The sequence below is a fragment of the Emydura macquarii genome, unplaced genomic scaffold, assembly GCF_026122565.2.
Source record: "Emydura macquarii macquarii isolate MOO-44397 ecotype Brisbane River unplaced genomic scaffold, CSIRO-AGI_Emac_v2 contig_2676, whole genome shotgun sequence".
NCBI lineage: Eukaryota > Metazoa > Chordata > Testudines > Chelidae > Emydura > Emydura macquarii.
Window position 1 is genome coordinate 253,651 of NW_027132813.1, and position 14,573 is coordinate 268,223.

The 14,573-nt window shown below is 50.9% G+C and overlaps 1 long non-coding RNA gene across 2 annotated transcripts; it reads right to left on the reverse strand.

Moving 5' to 3' along the window:
• Positions 1–4,691: 4,691 nt before the first annotated feature.
• On the reverse strand, positions 4,692–14,238 carry LOC137164462 (uncharacterized). Of its 2 annotated transcripts, XR_010923039.1 has the most exons (4): positions 13,127–14,238; positions 12,198–12,258; positions 10,279–10,352; positions 4,692–6,339 (listed from the first exon to the last, which is right to left on the reverse strand). It is a non-coding gene; the product is annotated as an uncharacterized lncRNA (long non-coding RNA). The 2 variants fall into 2 exon arrangements; XR_010923038.1 differs by lacking the exon at positions 10,279–10,352.
• Positions 14,239–14,573: the final 335 nt, after the last annotated feature.

Consider the following 14,573-nt stretch of genomic DNA (forward strand, 5'->3'; position numbering starts at 1 on the left):
GTGGGCACAGAGCTTCAACAGTGTCACGCAAAATTCTTTCCCCCCATCCAATCACTCTTCCATTATCAGTTCTATCTATAGGACAACAAGTAATTAGTGGTCTAACTGACATCAGAGTTCCACTAGGCAGTCATGTCTGCAATCCAGAGCCTATCCTGCACTTGAGTCCAATAAACCCAGACTTGCCTTGTGGGTGCTGAGTTCCTGCTTGTGATGAGGCTGAGCTGATGAATCAGAGAAGACAAGAGAGCTGAGTCCACATCCTGACCCTCTGTCTAATCCACAGACATGCGTATGCACTGACATGCAATCACCAAAGGAAGGCCACAGGCTTTACTCATCCTTGACTCACAGGACAGTGGAAAATAATGCCCTTCTAGCAGTGTGAAGGATGTGGGCCTGTTCTGAAATAATTTATGAATATTGAATGTGACCTCGCTCTTGGAATGTTCAGTGTATGACTATACTCGGTTAAATCAACAGGGTTGTCGGGAAACAAGCAGGAGGGCGAAACAATGACTCGAGATCAGATGCCCCTCAGCAAACACTTGAGGGTTGTCACAGTACAATGGCAGACTGGTTCGACCTCCCACTGAGTCCACCAAACTGGTTTTGGACAACAGAGCCAAAAAGCCAGGGAACTGAGAGAACAAAGAACTCTAGCTAGGTCAAAAGTGACTCTCCATCTAAGAGGGAGGTAGTTAGTGTTGGGGGCTGTTGAGGCTGGCAGCCAGGACCCCCTAGATTACCATCATAGGGTGGTGGGCTATAAGTCAGAGACATGCGTGCAGACTCCTTTTCTTTTATGTTTTGTTCGTACTGTTAAGATTAAACAGTACTTTGGTTATAAGAAAGCTGTCAGGTCTCTATATTCACCATTGGTCACAGACCTTAATTTTTAATTTTTAATCTACAAATTCTTAATTTATAGACCTTAATTTTTTGTGTCAGGCTGCTTTTAGCCCTGTAGGCAAAGCTTCTGGGGGAGCCCCACTGAGCCTCTATATTGTCACTAGAGGCATCTTTCTGTAGGTGGAGCAAAATGACAGAGGTGGCACTTGCAAGAATGATGTCACTGCAGTAGCCAATCAATTCCCCCCATTCAGGGCCCATTCTCGTGTGCTCAGCCATCACTAATTATTAGTAGTAGTATTTGTATTTCTCTAGTGCTGAGGAGCCCCAGTCATGGACCAGGACCCCATTGTACTAGGAGCTGTACAAACACTGAACCAAAAAGATGGACACTGCCCTAAAGAACTGACAATCTAAGTCATGATGCTACTCTCTTGGGCTTCATCTGTGCTGTCATGGGTTCCATATTTGAAGCAATTTCTATAGGACCCTGAGTGAGGGTCAATCCCAAAATTCTGCCTATGGTGCTTGCTCACAGAGGCTTCACATATGCAGTCCAGTCTGCATATGAGGTCCATTCCTATAGGCTCCACAGTCAGGAGCTGTCCCATGGGCTCCATATATGAAGCTCACTCCCATATCCTCCACCTCTGGGGCCTGCTCCCACTTGCTTCTTTCCAGGTCCTACTACCATGAGTTCTTCATTGAGCCTTGCTCCTACAGACTCCTCAGGTTCCAGAATCTCCATCAGCGAATCATCATTAGAGGGACACGTCACTGTCGCTACTACCTCTATCCCTGCTCTGAGCAGTGTCATGGTGGTCTCATTCCACACAGCCATGTTGCAGTGTGATTGGGCTGCCAATCAGCGGGCACCGGCAAGGTCCTAACTCTGTCTTCCTCTCTCTGCTGCACTAAAGAAACCGTAGAGTCATGGGGTGGAGACACGCAGAAAGAAAGAGCTTGTCTAAAGGCACTGGGATTCCAGCACAGGAGACCATCCAGCTCCTGCCCCAGGGGTGTGCGTGGGAGAATCAGATACTAATTCTGAGTTGGGGGAGGGGGAGGGGACCCATGTGGTGCGTTTAGAAAGAGTGGTGATTCTTTCTGCCCTCCCCAAGGTCTGGATACTGCCAGTGCTGGCAGATGTGCCCAGCCATGTCCATGTACTGCATTCTCCCTTTCTTTCCAGGTGGGATTGAGAGAGTCCATAGTACAGATGAGAAATCTGTTTCTGTGGCATTTAAGTTCCGTGGTGCAATTTGCTGAATGGCGAAGCTTTGGCCCAGCTACCATATCAGAGTGGGAGTGTTTGACACTTCCTTTGCACAGGAGCAGGTCTCTAGTTTGTTGCCCCCAGGGGCAGGGAGTGCAGCAGAGGTGAACCCTCTGCCTGGTGAACAAACATCAGTGATGTGTCCAAAAGAGGAGCCCATCCACTCCCCGTGAGACACAAGTAGAAGCTATGATGCAGAGCTCAGAGGGTTCTGGAGACCTTTCAGGATGTCATGAGGATGTATTCTAGATGGCGCCATTACACCACTGTCTTCTCCCTGACCAATTCCAGTTGCCTTGAGCCGGGACTGTGTGGTTGGACCATGACTTCAGGGGGAAGCTGTCTGAGCTTCCTGATGCAGGGATGAGTCCTTCACTGACTCCTCAACCCAATGGGAGCTGAAGTCTGTCTCGCTAGCTGCTGGCTGGGGACCTCTCTGCCCATGACTGAGTCCCGCTTACACACACACAGTCTTTCCTGTCTCCTCCTCCCCCACACCTGGCAGTCTGGCAGCTGCAGCCCAAACCAGGGCCCAGCTGGGATTTATGCAGAGTTCTCAGCCAGTCCGCCAGACCTATTAAAGACCCCAGCTGTACCTGCATCCCAGCTGCCAGGCCCTGTTTAATAATTTACCTACCAGACCAGCCAGGGTGGCAGCCATTCAAATTCTTGGGTGTGAGTGGGCTGCTTTCTGTATCTCTGGAGTTCCCCAGGCAGGGCAGCTATGCGGTGCTCTGTCTGAGATGTACCATGTTAACGCTGCCCCTGGCTCTCTGCACTCCAGATCAGCCCAAGGCATAGTCTTCAACCAGTCCCAATTCCCCATCTTCACCCAGGCTCCTCATGTGACCTCTCTTATGTTTCTCCACACTGTTCCCCTGCCCTGGGCCTGACCTGCACTGGGACTCACACCCCTACCCCTGTCCCAGCCCCACCAGCTCTACTCCCCATTTAGGCTGATTATTCTTGGAGCTGTAGGAAGCTGCTTGCAGTGGTTGGAGGGTGAAGAGGGGCCTCTAGGAAAGAGGCTGTCAGATGGAGGTGGATAACTGTGCAGCGTGGACTGAACACGGCTGAAAGCCAGGGTCTCCTGGGGCTCAGATACCATGGTGGTGGGCATGAGAGTAAAAAAGAATAGACCCTCTAAGCTTAACTCTGTGCCTTGGGCAAGTCCCTTCTCCCACTCAGTGCTTCTGTAACCCCATGCCTACAATGGGGATAAGGCCTCTGACTCCCCTCTTGGGGGTGAGGGCTGTTTGAGGCATTACATGTCTGTGAGGTGAGATACAGGCGATGGCTCAGGGCAGAGTTCTGCTTCACTTCAGAACATCCTGCCACCTGCTACAGAGGCTCCCATTGCCCCAGACCACCTTCCTCAAAATCACGACACCACATCACCGTGGGGGGGGAGGAGTAGAGGGGGTAACAGACCTGAGGGGGTTTTACACCCACTTTTGCACAGACGTGACTCAACAAAGAGCAGGAGAGACTCAGGCCCCTTGTGCTGACTGCTGCTGAGGTTTCAGGTCTCACCTGAATGATGTGCCTTGGACTTCAAAGAACCAGATCCACTCAATGGCTCCAGGCCCACTCTGCCTTTGTGGCAGGTGAGGGGAGAGGAGACTGGGAAAGGGGAAAGAAGATGAGGAGAAGGGAGGGACGGCTTAAAGTTGGGGCAGGTGATGCACTGACATCAACGCTGTTCTCAGCTCTGGGATTGCTTAGCAGAAATGTCTAAGGTAGGCCAGGAGCCTGCTGTGTTGAAATTTTGGATTCCTAGCATGGAATCTCAGGCTAAGAGTTTGGAGGGCAAGGAGCAATTACCACTGACTGGCAGGGTGTGATGGGGGCATTTGCAGCTCAGAGGCCTCAGTGCAGAGTTACTCTGCACTAGGAGAGACCGGATGGTGCGTGTGACTGAGTAGGAGGTGAGGGTGCGGAGTGGGCTGGGACTCAGCATGGATGGTTTAACTCCCCCTCATCTTTTATTAGGCTGTTTCAGGGGTGAGTAGTGGTGCCATTCTCTGCGATGTTTTTCTGGGAGAACTTTGCACAGGAATGAAGCATTTAATTCAGCAGGTGGCAAGATCTGTGCTCATCTTGATATCTGGTGGAAGGAGACTTGGCAGTTGAGGGGCTGTTGCTGAAGACGCTCTGCCTGTAGCCCCACAAGCTTTACTGTCAGCTCCATAGTCCCTATAGGTGAAAGCCCCCATCTTAGGTTGAGGTGAGAATTCTTGTGTTGAAGAGCTGCCATGTTCCACCCCAAATTACTGGCTGCAAATTACTGCCTGAATGCATGTGTGTGGTATTCCTTTGCTCCCCCAAAGTGATGGGGTGTTCCAGTTTTTTTCATTGTTTCAATTAGCAGCAATGAGGAGGGTGCAGAACCATCTATTCACCCCAGTTCCACCGAAGGGGTTGAGTTAGAGACGCTATGTGTGCTACAAATACTGTATGCAAGATCCCATCTGTTCCATAAAAGAAGGGGTTGGCCTGTACAGTGTGAGAAAGGGTGGAGTGAAAAAACCAACATGCTGAAGCCCTTGGATTTCCAAAACTCAGTCTGCCCCCAGACCACCATCTGCTCCATGCTGACCCCACCCCAGCCCCTCTGTCAAACAAAGCATAATGGCAGGGATCTGCTCCAGGAGATTCTGGAGAACAGTGGCCAACACAGCTGGAATTTGTAATGATGTTTCCACCCCCATTCTCATGTGATTTTATCAAACTCAGTAAGTGCTGAGCTGGGAATAGAACCTAGGATTCCTGACGCTCAGGCCCTGATCTCACAACTAGACCACACTACTGAGCTTGCATGAATGGGCTGCTGACACTGCCTTTTCTGCTCTAAGGAGTTTGAAAAGTTTCCTCTTTGAATTCTACAGTGCCCCAGCAGGGGCTGCAGTGAACAAATCCCACAGGGGAGGCTTTTTCCAGTGGATTTCCATGGAGCTCATGGATCTTTGTGGTCCCCTAGGCAGACTTGGTCAATCACTCTGAGATTTACTGTAGCTGCTGTGACACAGCCCGCTCTCTCATTTGCTGCTGCAGCCCCGATGTTGCATTTGCTGGTGAGGCTGAATTGAGTCAGGGAATATCCAGAAAAGTACAGCCAAGCGATTTCCAAAGCTATGAAAATAGCCCGACTCTGCAGAGTTCCTGGTGAGTCTGGGAAACCTCTGTCCAACTCTGGACGTAAACCAGCCTTTGGCCACCCACCTGGTGCCATCTGTGTCTGAATCACAGATGTTCAGTCCTGAGGGAGGGCAGAGGCCGTGACTTCCTCTCTGCTCAGTGCAGCACCATGCACCCTGGCACACATGAACCGCCTGGCTGCCAGTGGCTGGACGTGATTGCATGGGGCAAGCCTCCTGATAAGAGGGGTGCCTTAGAAACCCCTGGAGTGGGAGGCTGGGACATGGGAGCATCCAGAGGAATTGTGAGTTATTTTAAATAATGAGTCTAAATTATCAGAGCCTTGACATTGAACCCCATAACCCCCCAGTATCTCAACCTCTTTGCAATACTGTAAAAATACTTACAGACTAGTTGGGGGGCATGGGACCCCACAGCATCTGGGCTTTGTAAAGCATCTGAGTGCTGCTCTGAACTAATGGGCCTTTGCTGTCTCCCAAAAGGCTCTCTACCCTAGTATTTGTCTGCATGGAGGGCGGAGGCCTAGTGGTCTGCTCTCCCTGTCTGGTGTGCTCAAGGAGAAGATGGCAGGTCTGTACCCCAACCTCTCTGGCATCTGCAGGCTTCTTCCCCACCCCTCATGGTAATTTCAGGGGGCATCTCCCCCACTTTCTCTCTACCCTAGGCTGGATTCCTATTACTCCAGACTTGATTCTTCCTTGCTCACCCGCTTCCTTCCCCTCCATTCTGTTTCACACACACAGGTTCTGGCAGGACTGAGGGAGGGAAAAACCCACCCCCTTCATTCCAGTCACTGCAGCTGCTAGAGAGGAAGCAGCTGTTGCCTGCTGTGCAGAGACCAGCCGCTGAGGCAGGGGGAGGAGGCAGCAGCCCCATGTCTGTCTCTTAGCACCACAGCCCTAATGGAGGGAGATCGGCTTTGTAGGAAGCTTCCTCTCCTGCAAATCAATAATCCTCAGGTTACAGCTGCTGCGGTCCCAGCGGCTGTGGGACCCTGGCACTGGTGAGCCACATCTGGGGTAGTCCTGCACCAAATGGGGGGGTTGGCAGCTCTGCAATGATAATAAATAAATAGATAAATACCATTATTGGGAGTCTATAGCAAGCACTCCCCAGGGAGGGAAGGATTAAGGCAGAGGCATAGAAGCCTATGGCTAGGGCTCCAGCTTCTGGAGTCATGGGATTGAATCAGACTCTCAGCTTTCATTACAAGTAAGCTCTTAGCTCTTGGGATTATGAAGAAAAGCTTATAAACCACCCACCCGATGAGCTGAGCATGACTGATGCAGAGACGCCTGCCTGAATGGGCAGAGGGCCTGGAATAATAGCTCTCAGAGACGTAAACTCCCCCGTACAGTGCAGAGAACCACTGCTCTAGGGGTGGGAAAGGGGGCTGTCAACACCACTCCAGCAGAGGGCTCGGTGTGTGGCAGAAAGAGAAGAGCATATTCCCCATACATATGTACCCTCGTTCCTGGGGGTAAGAACTGAGCACCCCTCTGCTGCCACCCCATCTCTCTGGAGCGAAGGAGAGGACCTCTGCTGCTGGCTCATGGAGGGAGAAGGGTGACTCATGTTGTTGCCCCTGCCTTTCTGGGAGGAAGCAGCCCCTCTGTCACCACTGCCCCAAATGGGGTGGGAGTGTGGGGAGAGAGGTGCCCTGCGTCATGAGGTGCCTAGGGCCCCAGGGTGCCTAAATCCAGCCTTGGAGGGGAAGGAAGAGGAGAGGAGAGGCGGCTCAGGGATCCCCCTTCATTTAATTCTCCCATCCGGAATACCTTCCCCGCAGACTGTTAAATCACAGCCCAAGCTGCCAGCCTGTTAGCCAAGGAGTGCTGAGCTGGATTCTCCCTCATCCAAGCGTGTCAATATCCCCCCTCCAGTGAAGTGGTCACAGATGAATCGTCTGAGTCCCCCTGGCTTCTTCCCTGTAGGGGCCAACCCTTACCTGCCTTCCCCTCCCCAGGCTGCCTACTGCACATGTGAGGGGAGTTTATTTCCTGCCTGCAGCACTCTTTATTGCTCTGGGACTATTAAAGGGTTAAATTTGTGCCCTAAAGGCGCAAGAGCAGGCAGCAATGAGTAACCTTAGCTGTCACCATCACGATGCTCCCCTGGGAGCTGCTCCAAACCATTTAAGCCGTTTCCACTCCTCTGCTCGCTCAGGTGGGGCCTCTGTGGGTACGTGCTGTGGGAAAGGGAAAGGTGCCGAGGCTTGTCTGGGCTGGGTCTGTTGAAAGCGGAGGGGATTTCAGTCGCCTCCAGCAAAGAGCTGCTTGTCCCACATTACTCTGCTGGCGTTCAGTTGCTCGACATGTTCCTGTGCCCTAGAAAGGGGATTTTGGCTTTCTAGTGGGACAGACAGTGCCTGTCGGCTCTAAGCACCGTGGGATGTGATCTGTCCCTTCGGTCAGTCCTGGACATTGCAGCAACCATTTGACCTGTGGGGAAAGAGTCGGACACTCCACGGGCCCTCAGCGTAAGCATCAAGATGGATGGGTGACAACCCCGACAGATAGCTGGACAGAAGGGAACACATGGAGAGAGAGAGATCAGACAGGCCACAGAGATTTGGCTCCTGGGAAAGACCTTTCTGTCTCCTGCTCTGTCTGCCATCAGCTGGGGTGAGGCACTGGCTTGAATTACATCACTTGAATCCTCGCTCTGTGTTGGTTGAGATCTGGTGTAGAGCATCCCAATAACAAGGAGCCTGTCAGGCTGAAAAAAAGGCTCCCCAAGGGGAGTGGTGAAAGCCCCAATGCATGAGTGAACTGCAGGCAACAGCCCTCCTCTGGGCAGGGGGGGATGGAGCAGCTGTGACCTATGAGGTCTCAAATTTCTCTGCCTCTGTTCCTCCATGCTGCTGAGCTCACCAGGCGCAGTCCGGGGCTCAGCTGGGTCCCTGCCAATCACACAGTGACCCAGCTGCTGGCTCACCCATCTCTGGGATGGCGATGGGAGATATGATTTAATCAAAGTGCAGAGGGACTTCTGTGGGTTGTGCAGTCCAGTCACCCTTTCAAGGCAGTGGTGCCACTGCCTTTCGGGTTGCCAACCCTCCAGGATTGTCCTGGAGTCTCCAGGAATTAAAGATTATGTCATGTGATGAAACTGCCAGGAATACGTCCAACCAAACTTGGCAACCCTAGCTCAACTTCTCGGATGAGCTCTGATTTTCTGGTTCCTTGGGTGTTTGCTGGCTTCAGCTGGGACCTGGAGGGGTGCTGAGGGAGTGCTGTCGTCCTAGGGAGCACATGGAGCTTTGATGCAGGGAGTGACAGACCAGAGAAGGTTACTCTCCAGCCACGTTTGCTTCAGGCTCACCAGCCCACTAGTGGTTCCAGTCCAGTAGCTCTCTGAATTCCACAATCCAGGACACAGGCCTAGGCTAGGTATGACGTGCGATGAGCGATCTTCACTCCTCTTTCACAACCCTTCACCATGCTAGGAGGCCTCTGCTTAAGGCTAGCCCAGAATAGAAGGGGGACAGGACTATAGGTTATGGATGGAGCAGCGTGAGGGAAGCTTGCACAACACCTACACACACTGCACTTGGCTGTAGCCAGCGTCACTCACCCTTTCCTTTCCAAAACACTACAGATAGCTGCAAAAATAGGAGGAGGGGATGGCGATATTGGCCCTCTGTGTGCTACAGGCTGATGGGGCCATTCCTGAGCTCTTCCTTACAGCCTCCATTACCCAGGATGCAGGCTGTCCTCAGCACAGGGTCTGCCCAGCATCGGAACCACCTCCAGGAAACGCATTTGCCATAGAAGGAACTCATCTCATTCACAGTGTGTCCTGGCTTCCATGTGGAAACAAAGTTCCCAGCCTGTGGATGGCACAGTTACTGCTTTTCCTGCTGCCCAGGCTTGGGAACTGAGCTCAACTCCCAGATACAGAAGCATGTAATGTCCTATCTAAGCTGCTGGTTTTAGCAGTCCTCACCTGGGTTCCCCTCCCCTCTCTCTGCTCCAGTGTAGGGACCAAACCACGTGGAAACAGGGGAAGGGGAAGAGGTGCTTTGCCCTCAGCAGCACAAAGAAGTCAAACCAGTGATTGCCAGGGAGGGCTAACATTTCTTGTGCCTGTGGCTCAGTCCTGCTTTTAAACAAAACGGAAGAGTAATAATAAAATAACCTGGCAAAGAGCTTTAACAGAACACGTGTTATCGTGAATGCGATCCCCATTCTAGGGCCCTGCTGTGAGATCACTTATCACACAGGTCATATTTGTAGCCCTGGCTAAGTAGCAGTGCCACTCTCTCTGAGCCGATTCTCTGCAGCTCACATACGCTGCAGGAAAGCTGAGTGCCGTGGCAAGCTCTGGAGCTGGTGTATGGGGAAGGTCCCTTGCAGCCTGTGTGAGATCTCAGGTGGGCTGCATAATCCCTGGTCTCCTGGTCATTCTGGCTGACATTTGGTAACATCCATCAGCGTGCCTCTGTCCATTTGCATGCACTGCCTGAGATGGTGTGACCCTGGGAACCCCCCAGTGCCAACTGGCAGGGGGACATCACACGATAACTCACACCAGGCCTGACACACTCATTGCCCCAACTCACTGCTATCAGAATCTGTTGCTGAAAGGTGTTACAGTAAAGTATCCTATGCAAACTGGTAACATGCTGGTCCCGATAATCATTGCCTGATGTGTGTGCAGGGTGTATACAAAGAGCTATAAACGTGTGCTGGAAGTACGTTCTAAAAATGTGTTTGACAGGCAGTGCGTCAAGCCCAGCACCTGACGTAAACAAAGGAAAATGTATTTACTTGTCTGACCTGCTCGATCGCAGAGGACAATGAGAAGTACATTTATGTATTAGGGAAACAAAGCCATCAAGCTAGCAAATAGTCACGCTTAACGTCACGAGGAATGGAGTCTGCACCCCAAGAAGCCTTCCTGGCAGAGACAATGAACTTTGGGCTAATATGAGGGGACAAAGAGACATTCGAGGAATCTATCAGCTAGGGGACAAAGGAGAGCAGTACCTTTAATGCCATGAAAGATGGATCTTCTTGACCTGGGAGGCAAGAGTAGCCGGACTGGACTATAGGTGAGAAACCTGCTTAGACAAAGATTGTAGCTTGCTAAAATTAAGTTTTTAGTCCTTAGAAAGCATGTTTTGTTCGGTTTTTCTTGTAACCATCCCTGTCTCTTTCATTCTTACCCCTTATCACTTAAATCTCTGTTCTTTGTTAATAAACTTATTCTTGTTTTATTACAAAACCTTCGCAGTGCTGTGTATTGGACTGGAGAGTGAGTCCTCAGATAACCTAACAGGCACACTGTTTTTTAGGCAGCAAACTTAATAACTACTGTGAGTGTCCAGCAAGAGGGTCTGGACGTTGCAGAGAGATGTCTCTAGGGCACTCAGGAGCTAGGTGTGTGTGTCAGTGTTTGTTACCTGCAAGGCAAGGTTTGGCCTGGCAGAGTCCTTTAGAGTTTGCTGGCAAGGCAGACAAGTTGGTGTGTCACAGAGCTGACACATAGCAAGTGAAAGCATCACTGCTGCTAAGCTGAGGCTGAGAGGGGTAAGAGTGGGTTTCAATTCTGGGTACCCCAGGAGAAGCATCACAAATGGTCTTTTTCCCCAACTGGCACTAGTGAATCTGTGCCCTAGCTAAACTCTACTGCCAGGGACCTAACTTGCCAATCCTAAAAAGCTTCAGGTTATGGTTATGGGCAGCAGCAGGCTCAATGTGTGGGACTGAGATTGCTCAACATGGTTCAGGATCTGTTGAGAGTAAAGATCAATGAGGCCGGGAAATAGCTCTCCTGAAAAATTTTCCCATCATCTTCTGGCTGATTCTGGACCTCCTTAATCCCTGCTGGATCCAGAGACAAAGCCATGGAAGCAGCTGAAGATAGCTTCAGCTGGGAAGTCAAAATGCCCTCTGGAAACTAGAGGGGTCTAGTACGGAGAGCAGGAGCCTTCTGAACTGTGTGTGTTTGTCTAGGACATTATTGCCTAATAAGGAGCATTGTGGGAACTGTATGTGTAGAGTTTTACACCTTCCTCTGAAGTATCAGGAATTGGGTGTTCAGCGTGGCAGCAGGAGGGATCCTGGAGTAGGGAGGGAGAGGGAATCAGGGAATGATTTATTTCTCCGCTGCCCCTCAGGCCTCTCATCTGCCTCCATCATTTACCTCTGTGTGATAGAAGGTTGTTCCCATATGTCTCTGTTTGGCCCCCGCACTGGCCGAGGATGGAACAGGCCACAGAGACAGAACTCTCCTCAAATCTAGGGGGGGAGTGTGTAGGAGGGAGAGGGAGGAGGGCTCTGCGGGTCAGAGTTGAGATGCATCAGTGATTGGACTTGTGCAGGAAGCTATTACTGTTGCTGCGCTTCCTCTGGGGATAAATAATGGAGGCCAGGCCAACGGGCTGTTCTTCTCACTCCTTAAATACTCTTATTAATTCACTTCCCTCACACTGTCTCATCACAGTTTGCTGTGTTCTTGCAGGAAGAAAATTGATCATTAACTCTTGCCCAGTAATTTTTTTACACCATCCTCAGCCATACACAGTCATTACCTGGGATTATCATACCGTAGCAGGTACCAGGGCTGACTGCCCAGGTTTAGACTGTGGGGGCAGGGAGAGTCCCAGGGGGAAAATGTCAATCAATGGAACTTTTTATTTTACAGCTTATTCTACACAGCTCTTTCAAGAATGAATAAACCTAACCGAGCACAGCTGGCAAGGCTCTCCCCATTTAACTCATTCCAGATGTGGAGTCACATGCTACAGATTCTAATTAATGACATCTCTGAAAATCCCTCAGGAGTCTCTAGTGACAAGGAAGGGGGAGGGGGACCTGCAAATGGCCAGTTGACACCCACTGCCCTGCGGCCACTGCCAATATCACCCAGTGAATGCCCAGACAGTGGCAGGACCTCCACTTACCCCCTGTATCTCCTCTGAGGCCAATAGGGTGTGGCTGGTTTTGGAGAGTCTGACGCTGAGCCTTGAGCAGAGAGAGAGAGCGTGCGCATGAACGAGTTTGCATAAACATCACAAATAAAAGGTCCCAAGCCTCCCCTGAGATTCACTTGTCCAAATCCAACAGAAGCCACAGGAAGGTCTGAAGAAGTTCCGCTAAAACTTGTGTGTGCTGGAGTTGGACCAGCGGTGAAAACCCACCTCAGCATTTCCTTACAGAACCGTAAACAACGGGATAAAATTGGTATTTGCATGAATTTCCAGCTACATTTTTTGGACCAAAGAGGTTCAGATACATCCCAGGATCTGCATGCTTATGATCTGAATGGAACTGTTTGAGGGATCTTGCTCTCCCTGAATCTCATCAGCTCCCAAACCAGCTGCCTCTGCCTGCATCTCTCTCTATCGAAGGTACATATCTAGCCTCTATTGCTATAATATTTGCGCAGCTCAGAGTCTTCAAAGTATCTATTGTCACAAATTCCCTATGAGGAGGGCAGTGCTATTATCCCCTTTTTACAGATGGGGAATAGAGGCACAGAAAAATAAAGTGACTGTCCCAAGGGCACACAGGACGTCTGTGGCAGAGCGAGGAATTGAACATTAGGGGGTCTCACATCCCAGGTGAGTGCCCTGGCCACTGGCTAATACCTGCTGTAAGAAACAGAGCCAAACTGCCTGTTAGCTGGGCGAGTAATTTTGAGTCTTTCTGTCATTCCCATCATCTCTGTTTCTCCCCACACACCTTTGTATCTGCCTCCTGGAGCTGTTAACTCTGAACTCTTGCTGATCCTAGTTAGCCATGCCACAGGCTAGCTGATAAAGTTCTCCCCACCCCTTGTTCTAGCCCAGAACTCACAAACTCACAGGGGGTCTGGCAAGCTATGTCTCACCAGATGAGGCAGGAGATTTGTAGTGGAGGAGGGATGGCAGGAGTCCGAGAGCCCCTGCTGGGTAGCAGTAACCAGAGAGCTAATCCTGGAGTCACAGGCCTCTGATAATCATCTCCCAGAGCACAAGAGCACAGCAGGAGCTCAGCAAACCACCAGGCTGCAGGAGGGAGACAGCCATCATGGCCTGTTGTGCCCAGAGATACTCTGGCAGCTTCTGCCCTGATCCCCACCTAAGGCACAGGCAAAATAAAGGTATCACATGCCCCTTTACAGAGGTGAGAAAGGCAAAGGGAAGCCTTGTGGCTCTGCTCATGCTCCTACTAGCAGCTGCAAATCTCTGCTTTGCCTGCAGGTTAAGGCTGATGCCTATAGGATTAACCTCTCCTTTATGACCCAACTATCACCGGAGTTTTGGAGCAAAGGGGAATGTAATCTCCCTGCTTGCTCAGCCCTGAGCATCCCCCTCTTGCCCCAGAGGGACCCCACTCTGGAGGAGAGAGGACATCAGTCTCTGTTCACCCCATAAATCCATCTCCAGTCTCTCCTAGAGTGGCTGGAGCAAGCGCTTTGCAACTCACAAGCCTCTGTGATGGTGTGAAGGTCACCCTGCTGCCCACCTTTTCAGGCAGGCATAGCACTGCAGCCCCACCTCACTTCCCTTGACCCAGCTTATAAACAAGTCCAGACAGAACTTTTTTTTAAAATCAAGAGTTAACCCCCACTTTCAGGGCACTCCTATATTAATGACAGCAATAGGCACAAGCAGAAGCTCACTCAGATACACCCAGGGATATCTGTTAGAACTAGTTCAGCTAGCAGACTCTGGCTCCTTTCTTTAGGAGACTCATCTTTCCTGTGCCTGAAAACAGGATCTGGTCTAGGAACCCTCCCTAGTTCCTTCTCAGGGTGACCCCTTTTCAGTCCTTTCTTAGGAGGAGGAGTCACCCACTCTCCTCCCCAGACCAGGGTTTTGTTAGACAGGTTAGATAGTCCATCCTAAGAAGGAGTCTTCCTCTCTGAAACAGAGTTATGGATTAGCCAGCTACAGGGTCTTTTCCAGCTACTAGCCCCCTTCCCTTAATGCAGCTTCTCAGTAGGCCAGCCTTTTCCCTAGTATCTCCAATGGTCTGCTTTGGGGTGAGAGGAATCAGCCTTTATGCTGGTTCCCTTCTCCCAGCTCATCCCCAATTGGTTGGGTGAGAGGGGAAGCTTTCCCCGCCCTTTCTACACAGCTCCTGTCTCCTTAAAGAAACAGCAATGGGATTTCCTCCAAAACATTTCTTACTCCCGGGACCATTTCCTCTCCCCCATTGTCTCTCTGGTCCTAGTATATATACTCAGACTCTTTATTCTCTTAACGGGCCATGCCATGTGAAGGGGTGGACTGACCATTAGGCGCCACTACCCTTCAGGGACGGACTACCCTATCACAGCCCCAAAGACTCAA